This window comes from Pollachius pollachius (genome assembly GCF_949987615.1).
Source record: "Pollachius pollachius genome assembly, chromosome: 8".
Classification (NCBI taxonomy): domain Eukaryota; kingdom Metazoa; phylum Chordata; class Actinopteri; order Gadiformes; family Gadidae; genus Pollachius; species Pollachius pollachius.
Window position 1 is genome coordinate 11,332,808 of NC_136941.1, and position 14,436 is coordinate 11,347,243.

Sequence of the window (14,436 nt, forward strand, 5' to 3'; positions counted from 1 at the left end):
AGGAGAACTGCTTGAAATTAAATATGTGTGTGTAATTGGGCTCCTCCCACAAGCAACCTGTTGTTACTTAACAACCCAATGCAGAGCATCACACACACACACACACACACACACACACACACACACACACACACACACACACACACACACACACACACACACACACACACACACACACACAGCTCACCCACTTACTCACTGTGGGGTCAAAAGTGTACACGGCTGTGATCACACTGACCATCACGCCAGGAAGAGCCCTCACCTTTCACCCTGTCATAACAGATCAAACTTGGTTCCGTGGTAGAAGGTGAGCCTGTATTACGGGGAATAACAAGAACAAAAAAATAAAAAGGATGGAGTCAAAGCAGAACTGATGCAGCATCCTCTAAGTAGGGATAACACAGGGCTACACAGAGCTATTTCAGAGCACAAGGTTTGCCGTATCACATTAATTACAGATTCAGATTCTCCCTCATTAGGCGTCTGATGTCGGTGCTGTAATGAGATGCTCAGTGACTGTCTCATGTCAGCCATCGCTTCCAGGGAACTGGAGGTGAACTGTGGCGTGAACAGAGCCCTGCTGCGTCTATTTTGGTGCACACGGAGACAGCCAAGGCGGACGGCGAGTGTCGTCATGGTAACACATGGTGCCATGCAGCCCCTTGTAGAAGTGGACTTGGCTACCTCATGGTCTGATTTAATCAGGAAGCCACGGCCTGTCTCTTACTGTCCGGCCTCTTTGTGTGTGTGTGTGTGTGTGTGTGTGTGTGTGTGTGTGTGTGTGTGTGTGTGTGTGTGTGTGTGTGTGTGTGTGTGTGTGTGTGTGTGTGTGTGGGGAGGGGCGGGGGTCTGTGTTTGTGTCTAGGTGTTTTAGCATCAAAGGATTTTATTTCATTATAGTTTTAAATGACATTTCAGGCTGTTTTTCAAAAGGTGCTTGTACTTTGAACCATGTGGTAATTTACATCAATGCTTTAATTTGTCATTAATGATTTTTTAAACATGATTAATGTTTAATTATGCCATTGCCTTGTTTGGCCTGATCAAAGGACATGAACCAATTATGATTAATTATTCTCTATCAACCGGTAGCAAATCTCTTTTATGACCTTTGGCTTGGAGATGGATGTCTGTTTAAGAGATTATCAATAGGTCAGATGCTTCTTCATAGGTGGCTTGTATTGGGTTCACACACAAATGCCAAAACAATAAGTAAACATTACATTTCACCTAACTTAAATCTCATTCACTCATTCGCTCACTAACAACCTAGCCAACTTATTAGCTTATACCTTATAACTAAGTAACTACTAACCAGCTAACTATTTTACTCACTAACTAGCTAACTGACTATACTGACTATCTAAGTAACTAATCAACTGGCTGATTGGCTGGCCGATTAACAGACTAACTGACCAGCCGCCAGACTAACCAACTGATTACTCTGCTTTCTGATTGTCTAAACAATTGACTGACTCTACCGTTTGGGATCTCGACATTTCTCTTGAGTCAAAATGGTCTTGTGACCCATGTAGTGTTATATTTCATGTATTTTCTAGACCTGAAGAATTCATGTCTATACATATTCGTAAAAACCTGACAGAGAGCGTCGATGTTCTTCAATAATTATTTTGAAAAGTTGAACCAAACAATTATGAAGTCAGACTGATTGACTGACTCGCTGCCAGGCAGATTGACCATTGTATCAATTGACCAAGATACAATCCAGAAATCATGTACATACAAATTATTAAATATTCAAACTTTTTGGGGTTTTAGTTTATCTCATGGGCCAACATGCAGTCTGAACTGCATTCCACCATTGTGGAGCCAGAAAACCAAACAATCGCCCATTGATTTATTGATTTAATAACTTAAGTTAAACTTTTTATTAGTACTCGTCTTTCAATTATGGCTTCCAGTTTACTTTTTTTCAGTTCAATGTCATAGCCTGTATCTGTTCTACTTATAACTGAAGGAAAGAATATGTATTCCTCAATATATCTGTTGATTCAGGGACTATACTATGATGTTTTCTTAAGATTAAGATGGGACTGGATGTGAAGGCGGTGGCCCGTAGCTTTTATTGTCAACTCATACAGTCATCCACAAGATGGCAGCAGCTTTCTATAAGTAGAAGAAAGGCCAATGGGTGCTTAGTTTTGGCTCTAATGAGTGGATTCAAAGATCCCAAAACAAAAGTTAAACTGAATGATCCCTAAAGGATATAGGCTTCTTCAAGATGCATCATAGGATTTTTTGTAAGCCATTGAAAAAGGCTAACAGGGTTTTGAAAAACCTGGTTGCTGCTTCACACACAATGTCCCCCCATGATGATGAATCATTTAATGATTAATTACTAAACAGTTACCAAAAAAACGAGCTCCATACTAGGCCTAGCTTTGCCGAATATGCCTTGCTCCATTTAATTACTATTTGAGAAGTAATTTGTTCAAGAATACAGCAAGACAATGTTCTAAATTGCCCCTTGGGGCATAATGTGCCCTTGGTGGGTAATCTAAAATATGATTAATACCTAATTAAAAATAGTATGTGTGTGCATGCAAATATGTGTGGTTGTCTTTGCACATGCATGTGTGTATGTGACGGCATATGCTTATGTGTATGTGTATGTATGAGTCTGTGCATGCTTGTGTGAGTCTGTGTGTGCGTATGTGTCGGCATTTGTGATTGTATGTGTGTGTGTGGGTGTATGTGTGTGTTCTGTAGGTTTATGCGTGACCCACGCAGATCTTGCACAATCTCTGCCCTCCCCATGTACTTGCCCTCTCACCAGGCGTCAGCCGCCACTCGTAAAAGAGCCCCCTTTTCCTCCACAACAAAACAAAAGCCGTAAAGGCTGCTTTCTTTATTAGCCCCTTCTGTTGATTGAGGGGGTCAGAGGAGCCCGACAGCGCAGTGCCAGGCTGTATAAAAGAGCAGAGCGTATAGTGAAGCAGTGTAAATCCTTTAAGGCTCTTGTAAATGGCTTTAATACACCCAAGGCGCCAAATCACTTGACCTGCTTTAGCCTTGCCGCTCAGGGGCCTTTCTGGCTGGCTGAGCAGTGTGGAGCCAGGCCCCTCTCCTGCTATTCTCCTGCTGTCAGTCCAGGTAAAAGTCAAGGCCTTATTAGCGACACGCTCGCCCTGCCCAGATCCAGCCGCCGCTGGCACGCCTGAGTTTAATCAGCTGTTAACAGGCCAGGGCGGCGACTCCCGGCCCCGCGTCACGTGGGGGTCCCCTCTGGTCTGGCCGTCTCTCACCCTGCCTGTCTGCCTGCTAGTCTGCCAGTCTGTATGTCTGTCTGTCTGCTAGCCTGCCAGTCTGTATGTCTGTCTGCCTGCTAGTCTGCCGGTTTTGTATGTATGTCTGCCTGCCAGTCTGTCTGCCTGTTTGTCTGCCTGCCTGCTTGTTTTTCTGTGTGTCAGTCTGTCTGTCTGTCTGTCTGTCTGTCTGTCTGTCTGTCTGTCTGCCTGCCTGCCAGGCTGTCTTACTATACCATTGCATAGCTTTTTGTAAACTTTGGCATTCTAATAACTTTGGTGAGCCCGGGTCTGCACTCACTCACAATATGTGTAGGGATTATATAATTATTTCCTCTCACCTATCAGATTAAATTCATGTGCAAGTTTACCCCGTGTTCACCACCTGCGCACTTAATGTACACCTAGTGCACATGACTACAAACAGGTGTTCCTTCTTTATGACACCGTGACTGGGCCCATGTCAAGACACTGGACATTTCTATGCATGCACATTTTCCCAACTATGTTGTTAATGAGAATCTGCCAACTTCTCAACCCTGCCCACAGTATGACAGCCAGTGCAGAGCAGGAGCTTAGGGCCTGCTGTAGACGATGTAGAGCTGTAGAAGCTGTGGAGGTTATATATGCCGTACAAAACGTACAGGCGGTATCAGTGGTGAAGGCTGCAGAGGTTGGAGGGACTCTGGGGGCCGTACGAGCTGTTGAGGCTGTGGAGGCTGTAGATGACGCTGAGACTGTATAAGCTGTGAAGGCTATAGAGACTGTAGAGGCTAGTTTGGCTCTAGAGGCTGAATAGGCGGTGGAGGCTGTAGGGGATGTAGAGGCTATTGAGGCAGTAGAGGCTGCAGAGCCTGTATAGTGTGTGGAGGCTGGAGAGGCTATAGAGGAATTAGAGACTGGAGGCAGTAGAAGCTGCAGAGGCTGTATAGTCTGTGGAGGCTAGAAAGGCCATAGTCTAGGGGATGTAGAGGCTGTTGAGGCAATGGAGGCTGTAAATGCTGGGGAGGCTGTAGAGGCTCTGGGGGCTGTAGAGGGCTTCAGAGGATGTGGACAGCTGCACAGAGGGCTCTGGATGGGTGGGGTGTGGGTGGAAGGTAGAAAACACACTGACAAAAGCAGCATTTATCCAACGTGGCCGCCACGCTCAGGGCAAACGGCGCACAGCTTGAGCCTTGACCACTGGAAAAATAAAGCCGCTGTATAATGTGGGTGATAATATCCAAGGCAACAGGCAACCCGGTGTCTCAGGGGCATGCAGTGGCCCCAGACACACAGCTGGGAGCCATACCTGCTTGCACTGCCTCTGCACATCGCCACCACCACAACCGACACGGTGGTACTGACTGGGAACCAAGGAGTTCTCCTCGGAACCACACAGCCCTGACTGGGAACCGGTTCTCCCGGGAACCACATAGCTCTGCTGGGAACCACAGACCCGTGGCGGGGAACCAATAAACAGCATTGCTGCAACTTTATGTAGCATGAAAAGCTGTGATTTCTTATTATAATTGATCTTTGAATGGCGGGTCTAAGTGGCGAGAAGGGGTGTTGGGAGTGCTCCGATCTGCATGCACTAAGAGGAAATGTATGCAATATTATGTAATGCAACACAGCCATCATAACACAGCCATCATAATGTTAAATAACAAAGCCATCACATCGTAGGCCTCTACACAGCCATCATAACACCATCCTTAAGCAATACAACAAAACTATCATAACATAATGTAACACAGCAATCATAACACCATCCTAAAGCAATGCAACACAGCAATCATAACATAATATAACACAGCCACAATAACATAATATCACACAGCCTTCGTGACGTAATCCAACAAAACTATCATAACATAATGTAACACAGCCATCATAATGTAAATTTTCCATTTTTTTTGCTTTTGTGCATATGTGTGTGTGTGTGTGTGTGTGTGTGTGTGTGTGTGTGATGTGTGTGTGTGTGTGTGTGTGTGTGTGTGTGTGTGTGTGTGTGTGTGTGTGGGTGTGTGTGTGTGTGTGTTTGTGTTTGTGTGTGTGTGTGTGTGTGTGTGTGTGTTAGTGGATGTTGTGAGCTTTGCCTACATGACATGTTCCGGCATTGTTCACGCACCTCTGGAGGCAGGACAGAAGGAAGACATAACACCGTGAGAGGGGACAAAGTGAGCGAGAGAGTGAGCAAGGGAGAGGGAGAGAGCGAGAGAGTGAGAGAGAGAGAGAGAGAGCAAGAGAGAGAGAGAGTAAGAGAGGGAGATAGAGGGAAAGAGAGAGAGAGAGAAATGGAGGGAGAGATATAGAGAGAGAGTTTGAGAGACAGGGAGAGATGTTGAGCGAGAGAGATGGAGAGAAAGCGAGAGAGAGAGAGATGTTAAGAGAGAGAGAGAGAGAGAGTTAGAGAGGGGGAGAGATGTTGCGAGAGAGAGAGGGAGATGGATAGAGAGAGCGAGAGAGGTGGGTCTGTGCATACCATTAACTCACAAAGCACTCATTACTCTGCAGTCTCTCTCCAGCCTCCTCTATAGCTGGGGAAACATGTCTGCTCACGCTCCACACATTATTCCCCAGCAGCTCAAACACCTATTTGGCACGTCGCCGCGTGGCTTTAACCATGACTCATTTGAGTGAAATGCATCAAACTCTGATTAATGGAGGCTTTATGGTTGCCAGCTTGTGAAATGAACAGGGATGTATGCAGAGTCTGTCTGTGTGTGTTTGTGTGTTTGTGTCTGTGTGTGTGTGTGTGTGTGTGTGTGTGTGTGTGTGTGTGTGTGTGTCTGTGTGTGTGTGTGTGTGTTTGTGTGTGTGTGCACACCTGTGTGACTGTATGTGTGTGTAGGTGTGTATGTGTGTGTAGGTGTGTGTGTGTGTGTGTGTGTGTGTGTGTGTGTGTGTGTGTGTGTGTGTGTGTGTGTGTGTGTGTGTGTGTGTGTGTGTGTGTGAGGATGACGGGGGGGGATCAACTTGACACAGTATGGCCCCACCTGCAATTCCCCTGGTTTCAATAGAAACACAGGTTTGTTGTGTTTCCCCATCCCTGTGCATCATGGGAAAATAGACATACATTTACTGTCAACATCGCTGCTTGCAAAGCTGACGCAATGAGCCGCCATCTTTTTCTGTAAAATATTGTTTTGGGGAGATGGGGGGGTAGCCCTGCAATGACTTTTAACACTTGTTACAACGAACAGAAACGCCACATAGTAAACAGAAGGGATGCATCTGAAAGGGACTTCTTCTTTTGATTATGACATATTTAATTATTATTATTATTATTATTATTATTATTATTATTATTATTATTATTATTATTATTATTATTATTATTATTAATGTTATTGTTATATTATTAGGTCATTACATGTTCCTTGGCATGGTATCTGGAATAGTGAAAGCATGAGCGTGAGCCTTTCCCTTTGTATCCACCAATGCTTTGTAATTACACCTTCCCCTGAAAACAAAAACACAAAACCCACAATGCTCCAGCACAGCTCCTGCGGCCTCCGTTGCATCACAATGATTATAGAATGTGGGATTGCACTGACAAGCAATGCAAAGAGGTACACGTTTAGAAGGCTTGGGGCAGAAAGGGAGGCTGGCAGCAACTTTAGACCATCCAGAAAGTCTGGCTGTCCTCCTGTTGTTAGTTATCTTCTACTTCTACTTCTACTTCTCCTCCTTCTTCTTCTTCTTCTTCTTCTTCTTCTTCTTCTTCTTCTTCTTCTTCTTCTTCTTCTTCTTCTTCTTCTTCTTGAGGATGTCTCTAGTGACTGTAGAGTTCTTCCCATTGCAGACAGGAGCAGAGAGAAGAGAGTCTGCAGGAGAGGGTCATTTCAGCAGCTGTTTTGGGGCGTGATGTGCGGTGTCGATAAACTCTGTCATGGCCTATCTAATGGTAGGGATTGTTTAGGGGGCCACCTTCTTGTCCCATGAAGGCATTGAGTAGGGATGGATGGGGGCTAGGAGGGTGGAGGAATGGGGGTGCTGTGTGTGTGTGGGGGGGGGGGGGGGGAGGCAATAGGCCCTGTCACAGGAGTCCTTTAAATGAGTAAAACAAAATAACATCATAAAAAAACAGGGAGCTGGTTTTGGTTTCAACAGGCCAAATCGTCTCCAACAGAGAACTGTAACGACATGAACTTAAGAGGGAAAAGAAGTCTGAGAGGGAGAGAGGGGGGCAGAGTGAGATAGTTTGAGAGAGAGAGAGATAGTGTGAGAGAGAGAGAGAGAGAGAGAGAGAGGGAGAGAGAGAGAGAGGGAGGGAAAAAGTTTGTGAGAGACAGAGAGGGAGTAAGAGAGTGATAGGGAGAGAGTGCAACAGATAGCAAAGGAGAGAGGGAGCGCAAGTGATAGCAATAGAGGGCGAGAATGAGAGAGCGGGAGAGGGAGGGAGAGAGAGAGGGAGGGAGGCTGAGCGAAATGGTGTCTCAGGCAGACAGTCTGGCTGCAGCAGGATCTGCGGCACTCAGCGTCATGTGATCCTGGGGTCAAAGGTTATCCTCACTGATGAGTATCGGCCCAGCCCGGCCTTGGAGTGGCTTTCACTCCCAGGGTCTGGAAAGTTTATTTCAGGAGTTCATTTGGCCAGCACCAGACTGTAAACCTGTCTCAAGCACTTTTTTCTGGTTGGAAGAATGGCTTTAGCAGCCAGCCCAAATATCTGACAATCTTCTTTTTGTTTTTTTCCATTGGGCAAAAATCGGGTTGTAACAGGAAAACGAGGTGATTGAAATGTGTTCCCCCTCCACTCAAAACCGACATCCACGGGATTTCAGCCTGGATTTGGAAGATTATTGTTTTGTAGTCTGCGGAGTGTGTGAAAGTCTGATGGTATTTTTCCTTTCCCCTAGGAGCACCCCGTCCTTCCACACAGTCTCTTCCAGGGTTAGTATCAGGGACTGTTAGTACACCTGGGAGCTCGCTGGGCCGTGCCCACGAGGGAACACACTCGCTGGGCGAATGAATGTGGATGATCCGGCACTCTCCTAGCAACACGGCGCCCCGTTTATTAACACAAAAATACCACGGCAACTCACAGAGGGGATCCTGTGAGATCCACTCTGCCTCCCCAACCAGCCCCCGTCCCACCCCATCATGCCCATGTTCAAATCTCTCCACAGATCAAACTCTCTCTAGGGAACAATAATAATCACAATGGAATTTCAAAATAACAGCGTCAGCAGGACACCCCGTTAAAAGCATCTGAGAGATCACAGCAGCGCCCCGGAACAGGCAGGCGTGATGTATGAGATTACACATTCTGAACCAACGAATGGCCGGACGCCTGGGACGTTTATGAGCCTGCCAGATGATCCAGGACCTTGATGTACACAGACCTTCAGAACCTACACGAGATACTCCCCGCAGAGGGGAGAGAGAGAGAGAGAGAGAGAGAGAGAGAGAGAGAGAGAGAGCGAGAGAGAGCGAGAGAGAGAGAGAGAGAAAGAGAAAGAGAGAGAGAGCGAGAGAGAGAGAGAGAGAAAGAGAGAGAGAGAGAGAGAGAGAGAGAGAGAGAGAGAGAGAGAGAGAGAGTGATTTAAGACTGACTTGACCTTGAGGTTTTCAACTTCCCTAGAATGAATAAGCGTTCTTCAGTGGTTCGACAGTCCTTGTCTATGCCCCTTCGGGTGCAAGCTATCGTCATTGTCATCAGCATCATCATCAGCATCATCATTATCATCCTCTTCATCATCATCTTCATCCTTCGCATCTCACAGCTGATCAAATTTTCTCCTCCTTTAACTGAAATAAGAAGTAAATGGGGCTGGAGGTTAACAAGCTATATGGCCTTGTGGTTTGGCAGGTCATTACCACAGTGACAAGGACGTGAGTGAGTGATGGCAGATTGCACTGTTCCATCCAACACACACATTAACACCCACTCAGTGCTGCTGTTCCTCTTCTGACATTGTATTTGACATATTCGCTTCACATAAACAATATTCAGTATTCTTACGCACAAACCAATGCCATTTAAGGGGATTCCTGGACATCTTATCACCAAGGTAACGCTGGTGCGCCTCAGTCTAGGTTATAAACAATGTCATAGGCCCTGCTCCTGAAGCCCCCCCCCCCCGCCCCCCAGTAGGGCTCCAGCGTTTATCGCTACATCAGTCCCGGTGACAACCTTACACCAAGTCCCAAATCTAAACAGCCCCCCTCTCTTTGGACCTATCTGCCCCCATTGCTCTGAAGGGGCAGATCCCCCCCCCCCGCCCTATATTTAAAATAATATATATTACAGGCTAGAAATATTGGGACATGGGACATGTTGCCACAGTCACACGTACGGTGCAGCCTGTGAACATGGTGCTGTGCGCAGCTTTGTGCTGCGCTGTAATACTTTGGCTGCTTTGTGCATCGTTGTGCTGCACAAAGCAGTGCTTTTGTTGCGCTGTGTTGTACTGCATTGGGTTGTGTTGCACTGCACTGCGAAGGTGAGGAAGGAAGAGGGTTTCAGTGGGACGAGTACGGTTTGCTCAAAGTAAAATAACCAACCCAAGCTCAGAAAAAGCTTTGGTCAGAACACAAAAACATACACACACACACACAATCAAACACAAACATACTCTCACCTCTCACACACACACACACATGCTTGACACACACACCAAAAAAAACACAGGCACACAAACAAGGTGGTGAAACACGAAAATGGTCTGACTGGAACGCGTTCCTCCAATGAGCTGATGGGTCTGAGAGCCCCAGCGTCTCCATTCTCCCTCATTACGACTCCAACCCGTTCTCGGTAGCTCCACATTCCAGAGGCTCTTATGGTTTTCGCCGCTTCGTCTCTGGGAGACTGCAGAGCGATTAACAACGATACCAATCTAGCAATGGCTCCAGGTCGGCCCTCCGTGGGCTCCTGAAGGCAAGCTGTCCAGAGTCAGGGAACCCCCCCCCCCCTTGGGAAGAGGAACATTGTGTGTGTGGGTTGGGGAAGGGTTGGGGGGATGGGGGGATTGGAGGCATCAGGACAAACAATCAATGCCACTGACAGATCCACGTCAGACAGGGGATAATTACAGAGCCAACGCTGTGAAAGATATTGTGTCATTACAAGCCCGTCGTCTCCTCTCCAAGGAGGGCAGGCTCTGTGTTTGTGCGTGTGTTTGTGTGTGCGTGTGTGTGTCTGTGTGTCTGTCTGTGTGTGTCTGTTTATTAGTGTGCATGAGTCCTTTGAGTTACTGCTAGTAAGAAAACAAATAACTAAAAACCAACTAGTCAATTGCTTCGCTGTATATTCAACAATCAACAATCCCCCATGAAAACTGACGAACAAACCAATGCCCACACACATGCGTGCGTGCAGACAAACACACACACACACACACACACACCCACACACACGCACAAGCACACGCACACACACACACACTTACCCCCTGAAAACTGACTACTGCTCAGGATGTGCCTCTAGGGTCATGGACGGTTCTTCATTGATCATTTATTGATAATATCCCAGTAGGCTCATTGTACAAGCCGACCCTATTGGCCCCACCGTCCCCCGGATCTCCAACCTCCACACCCGGAGCCCAAATGAACTGAACTCCATCATAGCCAGCACCTCATCCTGCTGGATCTTTCTCCTCCTCCTCGTCCTCTTTTGCTACTGTTGTTTTTACCCTCACATCACATTGTTAGACCCACGCACACAAACACTGACACACAAGCAAACACAGACACACCCACACGTAGACGCAGACACACACAGTGACACACACACAGACACAGACACATGCACACGTACACACACACACACACACACACTCACACACACACACACACTCACACACAGGAGGACAGAACAGACAAAGGGAACACCAATGGCCACACAAACAGAGATAAGCATGCAAGCACACTCACACACACACACACACACACACACACACACACACACACACACACACACACACACACACACACACACACACACACAAAGAGGAGGCCAGTATAGACAAGGGGGGGCCGAAATCAAAGTTGACAGAGGCAATTTCAGAAGAACATTACAGAAATGGCTTACATGGCTGCCTGTCTGACCTGAAAAACGCTCGTCGTCTTAAAGCTGTCACTGGATGATTATGGAGATATGACGTTTTCAAACGGAACTGGGTGCTGAAAAGTGGCACTGACAGAAAAAACAGCAGAAGTAAATTATAGGGTAATGTTTCGAATAAATACAAGCTATGTCAGCTATGTTATCATTTCTTTATTATAATTAATAATAGCAATAATTATTATTATAATTATTATTACTATTATTATTATTACCACGACTTTTACTAATATTATCGATTTGCAAAATTCACAATGGAATCCCTTTCACCAATTTCAAAAGATAGGAAAGATTGGGACATCTCTTTCAAGGTTTACTTGATAAATTATATTCTAGGCCTAAGAAACACGATTCTTTAGTAAAGACCAATTCATCATAAAACAATTCAACCACAGCTATCCGTCTGCATTAAAATAAAAGCACGACAACACATAGTTTTCCTAACTATTCATGCGCAGGGAATAGTAATTTTGGCCTGTGGGGGATTTTTGTATAGTTTATGATAATAAAGGAAAAATGTGAATTATAAACACACAAAAACTGAAATTAAGGACAGCTGAGGGTAACTACAGCCAGACTAACAATATGATCAAGCAACTCCATCACCCTGTTAAATCGTCTCCCATCTACTAGATTGACAGAGAAGCCTGGGGAGTTGTCATAGCAACGTCTTTTGTCCAGGGGAGGTGGAACCCCTGGTATCAGCAGGACTTCGGGTCTGCACAGAGTCAGTTGTTTGGGGTAACTTGGGGTTGCAGAGGGAAAAATGCAAAGCATGCTGGGAGAGTACAACATAGAAAGGGGCGTCTGGCACCTCGGCGGCAGCCAGCCTTAGCCTTGCGGCGTCGGCGCTCCACAGGTAGCCATGTTTGGAAGTCCTGACAAACACAAAGAAGACGGAATGCATAGGAGCGCGGGTCATGGGCGCGTGTTGAGCTCCGTTCTCCTATCTCTCCTCCATAGTTGGCTTTTAAGTGTCGGGCTCCTCCCATCGGCCATTTATTTTGGTGTTTTCTGTGTTGATATTACAGGAAGTGTTGATACTGAATAGTTAACTGGAAGGGTTTGTTGCCTTTATATACGCTCATGAATTTGGGAGTTTTCATAAACAAGCAGAGTTCTTTTACTCATCGGCTGTATAACAAAGGAAGGAGTCTGATCGTGTGAGGCCCAGTGTCCTCGGACACCATTTTGTTTCCCTATTCCCTCTCAGGTACGGCTGCATATAGACGTTCCTCCACTCCATAAGCATATCCCAGCCTTCACATTGTAAAGACGCCGTTGGTGTAAGGACAACAAATCCCATAATGACTCTCATTACAGCTATAACCAATCGTGTTGGTTTACCCGACATCCCAGAAAGACCTCCACAATTTCTTCACAATGGGACACATTCATGAAAAACTTGTTTCTTGCGAGGGGAAGGGGAAAAAAAGAGAAGAAAAAAAAACAGTTTTGCTCTTAGTATTGGACAGATGTAATTGTAGTCACTCAGCTTGGCTGATGCTGATAATGGGGCAATGGGAAATTCCTGTCAGAGCCACGGCACAGGACGGTTTCGCAACCACTTTGGCAGGCGCTGGTGGCTCCGTGGCAGGGCAGCGAATGGGTTGCAGCATGCTCACATAGCTGTCATTAAACACGTTAAGGAAAGAAGGAAAGAAAGCGGAGAGAAAAGGAAAACGTAGGACAATCAAAATCCTCAAGTATGTGGCATTCTCTGAGTTCTTGAGCAATACAGAGGAGAGGGAAATACCAAGCAGGACATAGCTGCTCTCTGTCAGGCATGTACTTGTGCACCTGCTGATAGCTTTAGTGGGCTCTGGAGACTGCAGTCTTCTCTGGCACAGTCAGCTTGCCAGCAAGCCTCTACAATTCCACAGCACTCAGGACAGCTAGCCATGGAGGCTGTACAATTCAACAGCGATCGGGTTAGCTTGCCAGTAAGGCTGTACAATTCAACATCGATCGGGTTAGCTAGCCAGTGAGGTTGCATAATTCCACACCACTTTGGTCAGCTGAGGCTTGGCCAGTGAGGCTGTGAGGCTCTACAATTCCACACCGATCGGGTCAGCTAACCAGTGAGGCTGGACAATTTAACACCGAACGGGTCAGCTAGCCAGCAAGTATTTATCATTCAACACCACTCAGGTCAGCATACCCCTGCGGTACCCCCATGGTTGAAATAGCCTCGTTAGAGTGGCCCCTAGAGTGGCGAGATTGAGGGGAGTGCCCTATGGCTGCCCTTCACATGGGAAGAAAATATTGAGTGCCCTCTATGGTGACCCCTTCATTCCATAAATTATGATAATGTGCCCTCTAAAGCAAGACAATATGTGAACATGTCTTAATGAGTTCCCTATGGTGAAGAAAACATGATGCAGTGCCCTCACAAAGGTATAAACGTGTAATTCCCTTTGGGTGCTCTTCCAATGGAAAGTGGTGCCGTTACGAAGTACCCTCTATACTGCCCCTACATGATAGTGTCCCAAATTGCCCATTCCCGTGGAGAAAATGTGGTTGGGGATAGGATGAGAAATGAGATGCAGTATAGGTTACTCATGATGAAGTGCCCAATTTTGTGCTCCTCTAATGGAGAAGTTCCCCTCCTTTGGATAGAATGAGATGCAATGCACTGCTACATGCATAAGAATGGGGAATGGGGATTCATAATGGATGTTCCTTGTGTGGAGAAAATGTAAGGTAGTGCCAAATAGGTGCCCTTACAATGGGATCAAGTTAGGGTTTTCTATAGGTTCCTTTCTGATGAAAAAAACCTCATGAAAGTGCACATTTGGATATGCCAAGGGAGAAAACACAATGAAGTGCCCATGCAATGGACAGAAAGGGCTTTCCCAAAGTGTGTGCCAAGGGTTCAAGGGTCAAGGGTTGCCCCCATCCAGTTTTGATAAGATTTAAAAGTTTAATATTCCCTGTTTCTTTTTGTCCTAGGTGGTGAGGTTATACTTTTAATCTGGGTCGCATTATAACATAATGGTATTCTTAATCAAGGATGAAGACTATTTCAGTCTAGATGATGAAGCATAGCTTTTTGAGTTCTGGTGGAGAGTAGGTGGGGACTACATGCCATTTATATTCTTACTCCCCTGCCTTTCA